The sequence below is a fragment of the Kogia breviceps genome, chromosome 4 (genome assembly GCF_026419965.1).
Source record: "Kogia breviceps isolate mKogBre1 chromosome 4, mKogBre1 haplotype 1, whole genome shotgun sequence".
NCBI classification, from domain to species: Eukaryota; Metazoa; Chordata; class Mammalia; order Artiodactyla; family Physeteridae; genus Kogia; species Kogia breviceps.
Window position 1 is genome coordinate 168,183,627 of NC_081313.1, and position 17,935 is coordinate 168,201,561.

At 47.6% G+C, this 17,935-nt stretch overlaps 1 long non-coding RNA gene across 1 annotated transcript in view; it reads right to left on the reverse strand.

Moving 5' to 3' along the window:
• Positions 1-533: 533 nt before the first annotated feature.
• LOC136794097 (uncharacterized) overlaps positions 534-17,935 on the reverse strand; it is a 36,094-nt gene continuing 18,692 nt past the window's right edge. The window contains exons 2-3 of the long non-coding RNA XR_010840406.1: positions 1,990-2,122; positions 534-608 (exon numbers count right to left, since the gene is read on the reverse strand). This is a non-coding gene — a long non-coding RNA (uncharacterized lncRNA). The remainder of the gene's footprint in view (positions 609-1,989; positions 2,123-17,935) is intronic.

Sequence of the window (17,935 nt, forward strand, 5' to 3'; positions counted from 1 at the left end):
GCTCAACATCACTAATCATCAGGGAAATACAAATCAAAATCACAACGAGATATTGCCTTATACCTCTTAGGATGGCCATTATCAAAAAGACAAGAGATAACAGGTTTGGTGAGGGGGTGGTGAAAAGGGAACCCTTATACACTGTCGGTGGGAAAGTTAATTGGTGCAGCCACTATGGAAAATAGTACGGAGGTTCTTCAAAAGATAAAAAAATAGAACTACCATATGATCCAGCCATCCCATATCTGGGTATACATCCAAAGGAAACTAAATTAGGATCTCGAGGAGATATCTGCACTCTCACGTTCATCGCAGCATCATTGACAACAGCCAAGGTAAGGCTAGGAAACGTAGACTGAAGGCAGAATCTCAGAATAATACCATTTCAGGTCCACCTCCTACCGTTTGTTATGAGCATTATTTTACAGCCTGTGGAGGGGCCCTGGAGTCAAACGGATCTCAAATTTATTCCTAGCTCAGCTACCTCCTAGTTGTGTGATGTTGGGTAAGTCACTTTACCTCTCTGAGCTTTTCCTTCCCTCACGCTGCCTCGGGGTCTTTTCAAGGCCAGAAGGCTTGGTGGAGCAGTAGGTCCTTGTAGCCACAGTCTCAAAAAAGAAAGAAAAAATATATACATCCTGTACTGGGAGAAATAAGTTAGAGGATGTCATCCAGACTCTGATAGTTACTATCTCTGGGTCTCAGTTTCCCCATCTGTAAATGAGGATCTTAGATGCATGTGGATCAAAAATGTGAATTCAGGGCTTCCCTGGTGGCGCAGTGGTTGAGAATCCGCCTGCCGATGCAGGGGTCACGGGTTCGTGCCCTGGTCCGGGAAGATCCCACATGCCGCGGAGCAACTAAGCCCGTGAGCCATGGCCGCTGGGCCTGCGCGTCCGGAGCCTGTGCCCCGCAACGGGAGAGGCCACAGCAGTGAGAGGCCCGCGTACCGCAAAAAAAAAAAAAAAAAAAAAAAAAAAAAAAAAAAATGTGAATTCAAAACTGCTTTATATTGCTTTTTATAGACGGATCACTTTGATTGGATTCATTCAGTTCAATTCAGTTTATTTCATCTTGATACAGATCAATATGTATGAGTATGTATCTATGAGTGCCCCTTTAATATGCCAGGCACAGGCTGGGTCAGCGGCCTCAGGAAGAGGCAGAAAATGTGTGATTCCTGCCCTCACAGTACCCACAGCTAGACCAAGAAAAATGAGCAGGCTCTTAATTTCTGGGGCCCAGGAGGCATTTATTGAGCCTTGGGCCCAGGAAGGCTTCCTGGAGCAAGAGAGTTCTGGACCCGAGGGTAAGTAGGAGTCAGATACCCCAGGAAGGGCAAAGCCTTGGCAGTGAGATGAAACGTGGCATAGTGCCAGGAGTGAATTGGGGCTGGTGGCAGCTTGGGGTGGGGGACAGCCACAGAGGTCTGCAGGGCCTGATCGTGGAGGGCTTTGTAAAGATGCTAAAAAACCTGGGCTTCCTTCTGAGCAGGGAGAACGGTTTCGATCTGAGGATTGACAAGTCAGGTTTGCATCTTACCAAGAGCACTCTGGCTGTAGAGAAGATGCCAGGGATGGACTGGAGGGAGGGAGACCAGTGAGGAGGGGGAATGGAGAGAGGAGGTGACCCTCTTTGGACCAGGCCTGTGCTGGGCCCAGTCCAAGGATGAAATAGACCAAGATCCCTGCCCTCAGCCTCTGCACTAGTGTGGGAGAAAGGCAATGATGAATGTAGAAGGTCTTCAAGGTCCATCAGGTGTGGAAGGTGCTGTGGAGGAAAGAGAGTAGAGGCGGGGCTGCGGGGTGGGAGAAGGACTGGCTATCTGGGGGAGGGGTGGCAATTCTACATGGAGTGACCAGGGAAGATTTCACTGGCAAGGAAGCTTGGGAAAAACCTGTCCCTTCATCCTTGATTCTCTCATCCACTCATCCATGTGCGCAGCGGTATCCAGGGAGGGGAAGCCAAGGGGGCCACTGCAGAGCTTACCTGGGACCCACTGGGGATGTCTGTCCTCTCATGGTGAGTCTAGGGAGAAGCAGGGGACCAGGCCACAGGTAGAGTAGGGAACCTCCAAAGCTGGCAGCACCCCTCACCAGCTGGCTTTTGGGAATAACAGAAACTATGGAAAAAAAAAAAAAAAAAAAAAAGCAGGACAGCTGTTATTTTACCTTGGGTTTTTTTTTTTTTTCTATTTATAAATCAGGTCTTCTTTTCAACTTTATTTCAAAGGCCCATGGTGCATCATTCCCCAGTGCCCAGAGCCCCGGCTCGCCGTCTTGTCCCCTCCCCATGCATGGCCTGGCTGACCTCTTGCTTTCACCATTTTTAGAATAGCTGAGTGCAAGCCTGTCTCCTGCAGTGAGCAGGCTGGAACACAAGAGCATGAGCACAGTTACCAAGAAAATGTCCTTGGCCTAGATTCAAACCCCTGTTCCACCTCTGGCCCACTGTGTTTCCATGGGGAGGTCACTTCACTCTCTAGGCCTCTGTTTTCCTCTCTGTAAAATGGGTACAAGAGTCCATATACCTTCTGGGAGTCTGTAGGCTGGTCACTTACACTCTCTGAACCTTTCTGAACCTCCAGTCAGAGCATAAGCCCAGCAGGGTCTCTGTCTCAAGAGTTCTGGGAGAGGCAAATGAGGCCATGAAACTATACCAGAGGGTCTGTGATAGAGATGGCAGGGAAAAATGTTTTCAATGCATCTGCCAAGGGGATAAGGGTGATCATCAGAATAAGGAGGCTATGGGATAGGAAAGCTAGATGCTGGGGAACTTAGTTCAAGCCTTGCTTTTTACAGATAAGGAAAAGGAGGCCCAGAGAAGTTGTGTGACTTGCCCTAAGGTCACATAACATTTCAGGGGCAGAGCCTGGGCTAGAACTGGGCAGGGAGCCCTCTCTCTGTGCCACTGAGACGATACTAGCCAGAGGCTAGGAGGTCTACTCCAAACACCCTACCAGGGTCCTGGGAAGAACCTGCTCAGGACCCCTCCCCTGCCCTGGAGGTGTTCTTTGCAGGAAATAATCCAAGTGCTCATCAATAGGGGAGTGATTAAATAGGATATATCTTATAGAGGAATACTGTGTGAGTATTGAAAAGGTTGAAATGGGTCCATGACACCACCAAGATATATTAAGTTAAAAAAAAAGAAGCCAGGTTGCTAATCAAAACCACAGTGAGATCCCACTTCATACCCACCAGGATGGCTAGAATCAAAGAGACAGATAATAACAAGTGTTGGTGTTGAAGTGGAGAAATTGAAGTCCTCATACATTGCTGGTGGGAGTGTACAGTGATATAGCTGGGGTGGAAAACAGTCTGGCAGTTCCTCAAATGATTAAGCAAAGAGATACCACATGACCCAGCAATTCCACTCCTAGGTGTATACCCAGGAGAAATATATCCAGACAAAAACTTGTACATGAACATTCATAGCAGCATTATTCATCATAGCCAAAAGGTAGAAAAAACTCAAACGTTCACCAGCGGAGGAATGGATGCCTAAAATGTGGTCTATCCATGCAATGGAATATTAGTCAGCCATAAAAAGAGGTACTGATACGTGTTACAACATGGATGAACCTCAAAAACATTATGCTAAGTGAAAGAAACCAGTCACAAAAGATCACATACTGTATGATTCCATTTACCTGAAATGTCCAGAATAGGCAGGTCTGTATAGACAGAAAGTAGATTAGTGTTTGCCTAGGGGTGGGAGTATAGAGGGATTGGAGGGTGATGGCTAAGGAGTGGGGATTTCTTTCTGGAGTACACAAAATATTCTAAAACTGGTTATGGTGAAGGTTACACAACTGTGAATTTAGTAAAAGCCATTGAGTTGTACACTTTAAATGGGTGAATTTTATGGTATGTGAATTCTATTTCAATAAAGCTCTTTGAAAAATCAGGTTGTAGAAAAGCAGTTATAGTATGATTCTACATGTGTGAGAAAAAAAGACATACATGAGTATGCTTGTCTGGGTATTAAATCCTCTGGAAAGGTATCGCCAACACACTATCTGCTAGGGATGCTCTGAGGTGAGGCACTGGGGCTGTACACCGAGGGAGCTCTGTGTCTCAACATAAAGTACAGGGTGTAAAGTTTTCACCACTTGTGTTGCTTTCATGATGAAAACAAAGACCCGCCCTGCATTTGGTCACCTTGGGCTGGCCCAGCCTTCCTTGGGAAGCAGGCCTTGGGGCTGTGAGGGCCGGTGTAGAGGCCCCTGAGGTTCCAAGAGGACAGGTCAAGAAGTCCTTCTCCCTGGGCCTGGAATCAATTTCCCATTAAAAACCTAGCAAAGCAACTATTTTTGGCCACCTGGCCTACCAGAGACAGGCCTGAGAGCCAGCTGGGGTGCTGCACCCAGGTTCCTGGATGGTCCCCCGGGGCCCAAATCAGAGTACCTCCAACCCCTGCTCCAAGAAGCTGCTTTACCCAAGGCCCATGCTATGGGATTTTAGGAGGCCCCTCTTACAAGCCCAGAAGCAAGATTGGTCAGTAGGCCACGGGCAAGGTCCCAGAGCATGCAATTCTGGAGCCATACTTGGAGCCAAGCACTACGTTAGAGGTGCCAATCATGCTTTTCTCTCCCAACAGCCCAGTCCATCAGGGCTTGCCATCATCATCTTACAGGTGAGAAAACTGAGGCTCAGAGAGGGAAGTGACCCACCAGAGATCCCACACCTGGAGCTAGGTCTGAAATTCAGGTCTGCAGCCTGACCCTACTATACCACATGCATCATTCAAGATGCAAGTGAAAAAACCCCAACTTAAGCTGATGCAGATAAGAGAAGAGATTTATTGATTCACATAGCTGGGAAATTAAGAGTGTATGAGCTTCGGGTGAGGCTTGATCAGGGCTCTGACTCCATTTTTCAGTTGTTCTCTCAGTTCTACCTTCCGTTGTGTGTCTGTAAGCTTCATCCTTAAGCTGATTTCCCTCCTGGTAGCCAGATGTCTTCTAACATCTGCCAAAAAAGGAATCTTCAGGCATCCTCAAACAAATCCAAAAAGTCAGAAAGAGCATTCTGTCCCAGCATTTCCAAACAAGACTCTGGAGATTCACTGTGATTAGGTATGTTTGGCTCACTCTTCCCCCTAACCAATTACTGTTGCCAGGGGCCTTAAGGCAATAGGGTCCAACCCAAGTCTGGGATGAGTGTCAGCTTTCCATGGAGGGTAGACAATGTGGGGAGCTGGGCGGGTTGTTGAGTGAAAACTAAGATGGAGAGAGGGTAGAGGATGGTGTGTAGGAAATCATTAAGAGCCCCCACCCCACTCTTCTTGATGAACTACTCTAAGACAATTCTGAGCACACAGTACTGAATAAAATTGTATCTCAGTTTCTCCATCTGTAAAATGGGTGAGCAGCCAGACTATGTGTTCTCTATGGCCTTTGTATGTAGGATTGTTATTTATTCTTAATCAGTCACACCCTGGCTTGGGACAGCACGTTGGTAACTGCATTTATTGATATTTGAATGTTTGCCTTTGTCACCCATGCCCTGGTCTGACCACCCACCTACACCTTCACCCCGATCCTCTCCAGGCTCTGCTTAGGATCCTCCTGAAAGACATCTTTGCCTCCATAAGGTCCTGTCCAAGCCCCTTGGCCAGGCATCATGATCCTTGCAGCCCTGCCTCCTGCCCGCTGCTACAGCCACTGTTGCCAGAAGGGAAGAATGGTTTCCCCTGTCTAGACTGGATCATGGGCTCCTCCCAGACTCTGAGTGGAGTCAGCATCCCCAAATCACTGAGATCCCTAAATGGAAACAGGAGTTGCTGGGAGAGGGACCCAGGGAATGGTCACTGAGAGGCCAGTGGTCAAATACGCACTCGCCTTGGCTGTGTGTCCTTGGGGAGGCCCCTTCCCTCTCTGAGCTTCCACTTCTCTGTCTGTGAAATGGGGGGACTGATGACTCTCACCACATGACTAGTGATGATGACTAAACATACAGTCTGTACTCACAAAACGTTCCCCCCCAGAGCCCCTGGGCTGCTCCCCAACTTTCCTTACCTCCTCCCCATCACTCTAGGCATCCCTCATCCTGGCGCCCCTCCTCCACAGGCCAGGCTGCCCACCGCCCAGCCCCACCCCCGCCCACTGCAAACCAGCCCAGCCTGCGCAGAGGGCCTTCTCCCAGCCTCGGCGACTCGAACCCATGAACTTTGAAGGAAACTCAGGCCTGTCTCCTGCCAGCATCTCGGAGAAGACACGGAAACAGAGGGGACCAGGGAGGCGGGCAGCAGCCTCGGGGCCCTGGCCCGTCTGGGTTTCCACGAACAGCTCACGGCTGCTCCCGAAAATAAATGCAATGTGTATCTTGTCAGCCTCGTGCTGCAGATGTTTAAGATAAACCCTCGTAAATCTCTGTCCAGGGCCCTTTAGAAAAATGCTGAAAATCAGAGGAACGTGGCGATGGCCACAAGCTCACAATCCTCCTCCCATCTCTCTCTCTCTCTCTCTCTCAACCTCTCTCTCTCTCTCTCTCTCTCTCTCTCTCATCTGTTTCTTACTCTGACTCTGATTCTCTCTTTCTCAATCTCTCTTTGAGTCTCTGTCACTCTCTGTGTTCTCTCTCTACTTCTGAGTGTCCCCTTCTCTGTCTGCCCCTCCCATTTCCTCCTTCCTCAGCTCACCCCCCTTATTAAGCTGTGAGAGAGGCCCCAGCACAGAGCACATATTTTAATGCAGCTTCACAGTCTTCCAGAGAAACAGATGCACCATCTACGACATTCTTCCTGATCCCTAGAACAGCAATTAAACAGAGGATTGGGTGAGGGGGGAAGGAGAGGAGAAAAGAAAGACTCCTTGGTAGGGGGAGGGGGTGGCTCTTCTCAGCAAAGGCAGCTGAGGGTGCAGGGGCCCTTGTGTGACTGTCCAGTGCTGTGACATCTTTCTCCCCTGGACATCAGCCTGGGGAGGGCGGCCAGGCTGACAGTGGCTCAGTGGTCAAAGCCTGACATTGGAGACACAGTCAGGGAGACAGCAGGTGGGCCAGGGTCTCCCGGCCCAGTGATGCTGTAGGAGAGCACAGGATTCTGTGTCCCATATTCAACTCTGGGTCTGCTCCTTGGGCCCATGTGCACTTGGGCAGCTTTAATCTATTCACTCATGCTTTGGTTCATTCCCTAACTCATTCATTCATTCAACAAGCATGTTTTGAGCCCCGAGTGGGTGCGAGGTCTATGGATCTGTGGCAGGACTATGGGTTAGTAATTACAGAACAACACGAGGGCATGTGGACAGGGTTGCCTGGGGATCCTGGCAGCTTTTCCAGAAATGAGATGTCTCAAGTCTGAAGGACAGGAAAGATTTGGCTGAATGGGGTGGGGTGAGGATGGCTGTCTGAAGGGACTGGAGTTGCCACGGAGAAGACTACAACTTACAAATGGGAAAACAGAGGGTGTCTGAGAGGACGAGGGCCTGCCAGGGTTGGCCAGGGTGGTAAAAGTCTCCAAGTAGACAGGAAAGCTGCCCAGGTCTCACCATAACCAGGGCTTAGCTTCAGATGCCAGGTGGGGCAGGCAGAGGTAGTGGGTAGGTGAGGCAGGCCAGGCAGTGGGGACCAGCACAATACTCAAAGATCTGTGCCCATCAGAAGAGGCACCAATGGTTACCACATAGGACTGGGGGCCCAGAGTTGCCCAATGGTCCAATTTTTCATGAGAAGTTACGAAATATATGATCGGAGTCCTCCGAATCCGGAAAGAAGAGGGTGATACAGATGTCGGTGAGGGAGCCATTAGCCACTGGAATCTCTACCCTTCCCAGGAATCAATATGGAACTTGATTCCTCATGTTGGCCAACCAATGAGGCAGCTCCTGGACCACCAAAGTCTCCCCCTAGTTGCCGTGTCCTTCTTCCAGACAACCTCTCTGCTCTCTATGGTCTTAAAGCACAGGAAACGTGCCCATTGGTCACTGACCTTTCCCACATGGAGTTGTTTTCAGTTTTATGGACACTTCAGAGAGTGCAGATCTTCTGGGTCAGCTATATCCTCTCTTGGGGCTAAGGCAGGGGGCTTCTTTGAGTTCCTCGCCTTTCTAACATTTTATCAGCTCATCCACTCAGCTTAGAATGCACTATCGTCTCACTGGGGAGACAAAAGTAGCCACATGCAAGCAGAAACTTCTCATACAAGATACCAGAGCTCTTACTGGAAAGATTAAAGGCAGTTTCCAAAGACACATAAATTAGAGCAAGCGACACACATAAATAGTAGAGCAAGTGAAGAGACAAAGTTGGGACATAAATGAAACCACAACTAAAGCTCACTTACAAAAAGCACACATGAGGTTCTAGAAATTTGCTATGGTTGGGGAACAAAATTGATGCTGAGCTTCCTAGTAACCAGCGTGAAAAGGGAAATTTGGTCAGTGACATAAATCACAATGATCATGCCATTTGAACAAACCAGTTACCCCGGGAGAATTATAATAATAGCTAGCATCTATTAGGTGTTTACTACTTGTCACAAGGGAGGCACTATTTTTATCCTCACTGACAGGAAAAGAAAGATCCACAACTTGTCCCCGGTCATATGCTTGGTGGAACAAACGTTGGAATACAGACCATCTAAATTCAGAGCCTCAGCTCTAATCCATCTTGTGGTTCTAAGACAAGAATCTCTCCCAAGAATTCTCACAAGTGTGGATGGTGTGTAATGACCAACATTCTTGCAGTAGGCACAGGAGGAATTTCATGTTTTGTCCCATCCGTCTACGCATTTATACTTTCCCGGCAACACACATTTCATGTCTGCAGCCCCAGTTCCCATGGAGAGTCGCCATTCCCAAATGGCTGCCATCTGGCTGCCTCCAGAAAAGATTGGAGAATATCTGGAAAGGAAGGTGGACAATCTGTCTTTAAAGCAATTCTTGCTCAATACTGTTTCTCACACTGAGCTTTCGCTAAATATGGCCTCACTCATTCAACACATTTATCTTGAGGCTGTACGCTGTCAGGCATAGTCCTAAGCTCCAGTCCCACCACTATGAGCACAGCAAGCAGGATCCCCATCCTCATAAACCTACAATCTTCCAGAAGAGACAAACTGTAAATGAGTAAAAACACAGAGAAAACACAACTTCACATATTATGATAAGTCTGTGAATGAAGCATCATGAAGGGGGCATGATTTCTGCTGGGGTGGGGCAATGCCAGTGGCCTTGGAGGAAATACCATTTAATCTGGAAACTAAATGACGAAGAGAAACTGGCTAGGCCAAGAGGAGAGACAAAAGCCCTCCAGGCCAAGGAACAGCATGGGCAAAGGCCCTGAGTAGGGAAACAGCTGAGTGTGTTGCTGGAATGTGGTGCATGAGGGGGAGGGTGGTAGCAGATGAAATCAGAGAGATGGGCAGGGTCATATCGTGAAGGTCAGAGTAACATTTGGTGTGGTTGTTTTTTTAAATTTGCTTGAAAGTAGACCCCCTGGCAAGTGCCTGGATTTCTGTGATACTGTGCTGTAGCTGAGAACAGATATAAGCAATCAATTTGTTGGATGGATGGATGGATGGATGGATGGATGGATGGATGGATGGATGGATGGATGGATTAAAGGCTGTGTCCTGAAAGACTCATGAAGACATCTGGGCAGGACAAATTGGCTGGGGGAGACAGGAGGTAAGAGCTCCATTAAGACACTTTTGTCCCTACCCAAGCAAAGGCAGAAAGGACCTTTTGGAGGAAGGTCCTTGAAGAAGCCTTTACCTCTGCTCTGAGAAAAGTCATGTTTGGTCAAATGAGGGCACTGTGTTCAAAGAATCCAAAGGGGGTCCAGTCCATTCCAGAGAAGATTGGCTTTGGGACTGGACATGTGAGGTCTACGGTGACCTCTCTGATCAGAGCAGAGGGGCTAGAAGAAACATGGAGGATGGTGATGGTACTACTTCACATTTGTATATACCCCTGTGGTTTACAAAGCACTCTGAGAGTGTGATAACATGATGATACGATGATGATGATGATTGTTATTTGTTACATATCTACCAGATGCCAGACCCTGTGCTAAGCACTTAAAATGCATTTGCTCATTTAATTCCCACTGCAATCTTGCATAGGCTGTGCTATTGCCACCTCACCCCCTATCCCCATTTTGCGGATAAGGGCACTGAGGCTTAGAGAGGTGACATAACTTGTCCAAGGCCACACAGCTGCCTCTGCAGAACACCTCCTTTATTTGTAAAGCGCCTCAGATACTTCATACTGCGCACCTCCACCTTCCCCGAGCACAGGTCTTACTTGGCACCTGTATCCACAGCATGCTGAGTGGATGCTCTGGTATTTTCAGATGTATTTGCCTGAGACAAAGGTAGGAGGGGGGAGGGGGCAGAGTGACTAGGACAAAATGAGATTGAGTAACACAGCAAGTAAGGTACCTTCAGGGCAAAGCATTGAAGCTGTTTGGTGAGTGAATGGATCTTCTCTTTGATCTCATCCATAAACAAAGCCGTGCAAGAAAAGCCATGTTCTCAAATTGCTTCCCGGACACTGATAATCCCCAGAGACTTCCTGAAATGTTCTGAAAGTTGCCCAAATAAAATTTCACTTGACTATAGGCTTGAAAAAGAGAGTTAGTCACCAAAAACAATGCAAATGAAACTAGCAATGAGCTACGATTATTTCTTCTATCAGACAGGAGAGGTGAAAAGGCAGGATAACAGGCATGGTTGGAGGGGCAGGGTGAGATGAGCAAAGCTCTCTCACACTAGGCTGAGGGAGCATACACTGATAACTTCTTTCTGGAGGGCACTTCGGTATTGCTCATCCACAGCTTTGGGATTGAACATGTGCTTTGACAATCATTCCGTTTGGGGAATTTATTCCTAGGAAAGAATTAGGAATATGCACCAAGGTGGTCCCAAAGGTCATCGGTGGGGCTCTGGTGTGCTGGAAGCTGCTTACACAGGGTTTCATGGACTGTGCTCTTTAGGGGTCTTCAGTTGCCTAAAATCAGCCACGGTGGAATGGGAATATTTACACCATCGAAATGGGCAAGCACTGTAAATCAGGGCTTTTTTCTCCCCCTGACAGCCTAACATTTACCCATTTAACACACTGGGTGGTCAAGATGATTTATAATGGGTAACAACTGAAATGCCCAACAATTGGAAATTGGTTCCATAAATAAGTGCAGCCATCAAATAGAATAGTGCATGGGAAGGAGTGTTGATTGATTGACATGGGAACACATTCCCAAAGGAGGCTGAGTGAAGTATTTACAGAACAGTTGGTACATTCTGATATCAAACACACATATGTGTGTGCTCACACATGCACACACACACACACCCTTCTATAACGACAGACTGTATGGAAGTCTCTACAAGAAGATGTAGCATGAGTTATTTCTAGGGAGAGCAAAGAGGGGGGCTGGGCCGGGATGGAAGATGAACTTACTTTCTCACTATGAACTCTTTTCACCATAAGGATTTTACTAGGAGCATGCTTTCCTTAAGCCTTTTTAAAAATACATTTATCAAAATGTAACTCTGCACCTTTCTAACTCCAGCACAGAAAAAAGGCTGGACATATATATGCTAAAATGTTAGCAGGACTGTCTCTGAGACTATGGAGGACTTTTTAAAGTTTTATTTATTTTTTGTGTTTCCTTTTCTTCATGCTTTTCTGCATTTTCTGCATGCGAGTACAATATTCTATTTCAGAAAAATGGCAACCTGATTCACGTGTGAGGTCTTTTTTTTGAGAGGAACAAGAGAGTGTCGCAAGAATGAGGATCGTCAGTTCTAATGGGTCAATAGCATCCATTTGGAACAAAACAAGATTTCATGGTGATAACAGGAAAAATGGCCTCCCAGCTCCAGGGTCCCAAGGGGAAGCCGGCAAAACCGCTGAGTTCAAGTAAAGGCTGGCACCACTTGACTCCTGCTGTGGGGTTTTCAGGGCAGATTTGAGGTCAGGGAATTTAGTGACCAGCCTCCTTAACATGGGTTTTGGGAGGTGAGCGTGGGAGGGTAGATATTAGGGGAAGGTCAGGCTCAGGAAAGCCTAGGCCTCTCGGGGAGGAAATGAGATTTGCAAGCCTGGGGAGGTAGTAGGCAGGGTGGCTTTGTGATCAAGTACGCATTCATTCATTCATTCATTCATTCAGTGAATTCTTTCATTCCTAGTTCCTATGTACCTCCTCTGGGGCAGATCCAAGTTAGATACCTGACAAGCTGTTGTGTCTAAGCCTTGAATCATGATGAGAATATTTCCCACTTAACAGGTGAGGAAACGGATGCTCAGGGAGATGAGGACACTTGCCCAGGTATTTCTTTAGATGAAGGTTCTCTGATGCTGGAAGACATGGTTTCCTTCTAGACTTGAGGAACTCTTGCAGGATGGCCATGGCTAAGAGATAATCAGCAGTCTTTGGAAATTCACTTTACCTTCCCTTCTGCATCCTCTCATCAGCAGCAAACCCACTGACCCCTTCCATACACAGATGAATGAGGAGGCCCTAGCTCATCAGCCCACCCCACAGCCATGCAGGGCCCAGAAGGGGTCCTGCCCCATAGGTGAAGGCAAGGGTAGCTGTCACACAGTCCCTCCTGCTGCCCTCACCTCTGCCTGCTACCTGTACTGGTCACCCCACCCCAGCTGCAGAGGCCTGGCAAGCCCCACACCTGACTCCCACACCACCAAGGTCCAGGGGATGGAGGGAACAGGCAGCACAGCTAACCTGGGCTCCAGAACCCATGAAGGCCTTGTCCTGCCTCATCTTGGCCTTCAGTCCCAGCCCACCCTGCAGCTGGTGATTGTGAATCCCAAAGCTTGAAGCACGAGGCTGGCCTCCTGCCCCACTGCTACTCAGCCACCCCCGGTTCAGGCCATCTCTCTGCCCAGAGGCAATAGTTGGAAGTAGAGGGAAGGGACTTCGAATCAGCCAAGCTCAGTGCGAATCCTGGCTGTTAACACTTACTAGCTGTGCAACCTGGATAAGTCAATTAACCTCTCTGTGTGTCCCCTTGCCAAAGATCCTGGGCACTGAAAAAGGCACTAGAGCCTGGGGTTAATGATAGTCGTTAATCACAGCTAATGCAGGGACTGCTGCTTCTGACCGCCATAGAGGAACAGAATCTGGATTGACCCTCCAACCTGAAACAAACAAAAGCAGGACATAATATACTCAATAACACTTTTCAAGACACTGGGCAGGAGGCAACAGTGATTCTGGAGTGTCAGGAAACAAAGGAGGACAGGCTCACTGGCTAGAGAGTTCCCAGACCATAGCATGGAGCAGAAGAAGGGTTGGAAACCAGGCAGATCTCGATGGTCTCTCTGAGTTAAAGAGATGGAATTGAGAGCCCAGGGAGTCCCAAGTGGCTAGAGTTTCCAGAAGAGAGTATTGGACGGAGGGTGCTCCAGAGAGAGAGACAGCCAGGGAAACTCAGGGGGCCTCCTTTGACCAGTACACACAGCAAGTAAGCTATCTGAGCTGGGGAAAAAACTACCTGAAAGAATTAGATGGAGCAGTGCCTGGTACGTATATGGGGCCAGGAACAGTGCCCGTTCGCACCACCCAGACTGGCAAACCTCATGATGCATGGACCATCATGCGGGATACATAGAAGGATCTTACCTTAGTAGTAGAGAACAATCAGCCCTAATTCCTAAGCACTGCTCTAGTCCAACCTAACAAATCTTAAAAGCAAGACTTGAAAGGATGAAACCATTTCTAAATTTAATTTCATCCTAGAACAAAATATTCAGTTCCCAACAAGGTAAAATTCACAATGTCTGGCATCTAATCACAAATGTCCAGGCAGGCAAAGAGGCAGGGAAATACTACCCACAGTAAGGAGAAACATCCATCAAAGAAAGCTGGCCCAGAACTGACATGAATGTTAGAACGAGCAGACAAGGACATTGAAACAATTATTATAACTGCATTCCATATGTTGAAGAAGTTAAATAGAGACTTGGAAGATATAAAACAGACTTCCAGAGATGAAAACTACAACGTCTGAGACATTACACTGGATGGGCTCCAGGGCAAAAGATTAGTGAATATGGAGACACAGCAGTAGAGACTACCAAAAATGAAACACAAAAAGAGAATTTTTTTTAAAGGATAGAGCATCCACTGGTGCTGTGGGACAATTTCAAGCTGCTTAATATATGTGTAATTAGGTGACTAAAAGAAAAACTATTTGAAGAAATAATGGCCCCAAATTTCCCAACTAAGGAAATAATAGCTACTGCTTACAGGTGGTTTGCTATGTGCCAGGTGCCATTCTAAGTGCTTACACACATTAACTCATCTACTTCTTACAATGCCTATAAAAGTTCTATCATTCTTGATTTATCCCCACTTTAAAATCAAAAAACAGAGGCCTGGAGGGTTAACCAATGGCCCAACGTCACACAGCTGATCAGTGGTTGAGCCCAGCCTGGGATCCAGGGACTTCACAGACTATTCAAATCTTGGCTCTGCCATTTGTGACTGTTTTTGACATCAGTAAACAGCATGCATCTATTATTTTTAACGGCTGCATAGTATTCCATTGTTAGAGTTTATTTCACAAATTCCTCATGACTGAAACATGGCCTCTAGTTTTTCCCATGATGAAGGAAGCTTCCTAGAACATGCACAGAGCTGAGTGGTGGTGGCCCTGGCCTGATTATATTCCTCAGTTTCTCAAAGTGGGGCAATTGGGTCAAAAGCAGGCACATTTTGAGGGCTTTTGTTGCATATTGTCAGCTTGTCCGCAGGTAGTTTACACAGCCCCCAGAGCCCCACCACTGACTCCCTGTGCTGCCTTGGGTAAGTGACTTAACCTCTCTGAGCCTCAGTGTCCTCATCTATAAAAAGAGTATGATATCCCTCATCTCTCAGGGCTGTGGTGAGGATTAAATCAGACACCAGGTGCCAAGCAGTTGTCATGGTACACTGTGTGGCATGTAGTAGGTACTTCCTTTTTATGACATGAATGGCTTAGCAGGATGGCATTGGTGCTTCCTTAGAAATGACTCATGGGGGTGCCTTCCATCTTTGAGGCCAGCTCCCATGAGTCTCCCTCAGAGAACCAAGGGATGCTTTGAGCATCTCCAGCTGGAACCTTCCCCCTCTTGATCCACCCGCTGACTCATGGTCACTCCTAAGCTGTGGAAAAACAAACCCTAGCTTGTTTTCTTTGTGTGTGGGTCCCTCTCCGCTTTTCTATCAGCTTCTTTCAGGTAGAGGAGGTTTACGCTTTATAGGCGTAACACAAAATCCCCCCACTCCACACATACACAGACACACACACACACACACACACACACACACTATGTCTTCCCAACCCCACTGCATCCCCCCAGGGACCCATTATGACCAAAGAGCTATTTTTGTACAGAGACTTCTAGAGAGCACAGTTAATGCAAAGGGTGATGGTAACGGCAGAACCGTAGGCGCCATGGGTGCACAGGCTGTATCCCATACCCTGAGCTGCGAGAGCTGGCCTTGGTCCACTGGCCATTCCCATCATGCCTTCTTCACTGTTAATGCGATTGGACCCCAAACAAGAATTTCCTAACTCAAAGATCATTTCCCACTAAATCAAATTCACAAGGAAATGTCTTCCCTTCCCTTCCTCCTCCCAAGAACACAGCTTTTAAAAATATGTTGTTAATGGGATTTTTAAAGCCTACTAGCTAATGTGAAGAGAGAAAGATCCTGGGAGAAACATGTTCTCCTGATGGATTAAATTACAAGCTTATCTGCAACACGGAGGGGATGAATGTTTATTGAGCACATACTGTGTGCCGGGCACAGGGTCAGCATCTGCCTCCAATTGCTCACCTCTGACAATGCAGAAGGCAGCTGTGATGATCTCCCAGGTGAGGGATCTGAGGCCCGGAGAGGCCAAGGGACTTTCCCAGGTCACACAGAAAGTTGTGTGTGGGCCAAGGAAGTGGGTCCAGGCCTCTCTGACTCAGATATGGGGAAGAAGTCCCCTCCCCTTGGGGCTGCATGGGATTGAATGAGTCCTTTGTGGAAGGCACTGGCCTAAGGAATCAAGGTTGGTCTCTTCCCAGCCTCCCCTCACCCATCTGGATCTCTCTGCATGACTCAGCTCTGTGCACATAGTAGGTCCTTTCTCCCTAATGATTTCTGTGCTCTGACTGTCCTTTCCTTTGTTCATTCAGCCAACATTCGTTGAGTACATGCTACATGCTGGCCCGGTGCCGGAAGCCAGGGATGCTGCACTGAACAGATGATTATGTTGCTGCCCGTGTGAGCTCCTGGTCTAGGGGGAGAAGCAATAACTAAATAACCTCATGAATAAATACATACTTGTCCCCTTGAAAAGTTCCACAAAGGAAAAGTGCGTGTGTGGTGGGGCGGGGGAGGGAGGTTGCTCAGAGCAAGAAGAGAGAGAGAAGGGGTAAAGGCAAGGCTTCCTTGAGGTCTGAGGGCTGTACCCAGGGGAAGAAGGAGGGGTGGGAAACATTCCAGGCAAAGGAAACAGAATGGACGAAGAACAGGTACCTGGAGGGAGAGATCCAATGGGAAGAACCAAGAGGGATGAGATGAAGTCAGATGAGCAGAGGTTAGGCCATGCAAAGGTCAAAAGGCCATAGGGAAGAACTGGGGTTTGACACCAAGATGGTAGGAAACCACTTAAGTGTTTTAAGCAGAAGTATGACATGATCAGATTTGTGGGGAAGAGACTCTAGTCCTGAGGAGAAAAAAGGTTATTGCAGGTGAGAACTTTAGTTTGCATGGAGCTATCTCTAAGCTTGGAGGTGCTGCCTTGGTCAGGTTGGCTGGGAAGGTAGAAGGCACTGGGGCAACAACCACACAGTACAGTCTTGTGGAAAATCAACCTCCTTCTCAAATGTCTCTCTGCTCTGTTTGCACTTCCTACTCATTGAGAGACTTAGAAGAAATGTCTGCCCCTCTCCTTCTTTCTACTAGCATGACCCCGACATAGTCCCCACCCCTAACCCTTACAGGCCACTTTACACTCCAGGCATGGTTACATATCTGTTTCCTTCTTTGAATCTTCCAACAAGTCTATGAGGCAGATTTTATTTGATACCCATTTTACAGAGGTGGAAATTGAGGTTCAAAGCAGAAGGGAGAAGAATCAAAGTCCCCAGGTCATTGGCCTCTAAGATATAGAACGAGAATAGAGGAGAGTTCTAGTGGGCAAATTCTTTCTGCCTTGTCATCAATTGTAAAATAAACTTGTGCTTCCTGGAAGAGCACAATGGAACCACATGCTCAACTGTCCACAGCCTGATGCCCTCTGGCTACTGCTGAGTGTCCAGGTTGTGGGCTTTCCGAGGCAGGGATCTTCCTTATCCACCAGAATACACTCCATAAATGGCTGGAGAAAATATTGCAACGGCCTTCTCACTGGGGTACATGTCTCCACTCTCTCTGTCTTCCAATCCCTTTGCCACCTGCTCAAAATCCCCATTATCCTAGAGTAGCAGGCAAACTCTCAGGCCTAGGGCTCTCACCATCCAGGCTCACACTTACCCCTCCAGCCTTGTGTTTTGGTAAGTGGTGTCTGAGGAGCCATAAGAACATGAAGCAAGGCTATAAATAGGAGAGCTCAGGAGTAAGGTCCAGGCCCTTCGGTTTTTCTATAAACTATTGCTAGACCATGTACCAAGTGCCAGGGACATACACAGAAGCATTGTCAGTCCCACACCTATTACCAGAGGCTTGCAACTGGGCCTAGAGTTCCACCATTGGCGTTGCTCCTTTGCATGAAGGTGTTGTCTCCCCACAGCCCTTGTGAACACAGAGCAGTGAACACTCACGCCTACACTGTACACCTTTATTGGCACCCCAAAAAGGCTAGGGTATCAGGGAGCCGGAGCTCTACCAGCAATACCAGAACTCTAAGGATGCATGGATAGGAGGGGTAAGTTTTTTTTTCTGTTTTGTTTTGTTTTTTAATTTTAGTTGACATACAATATTAT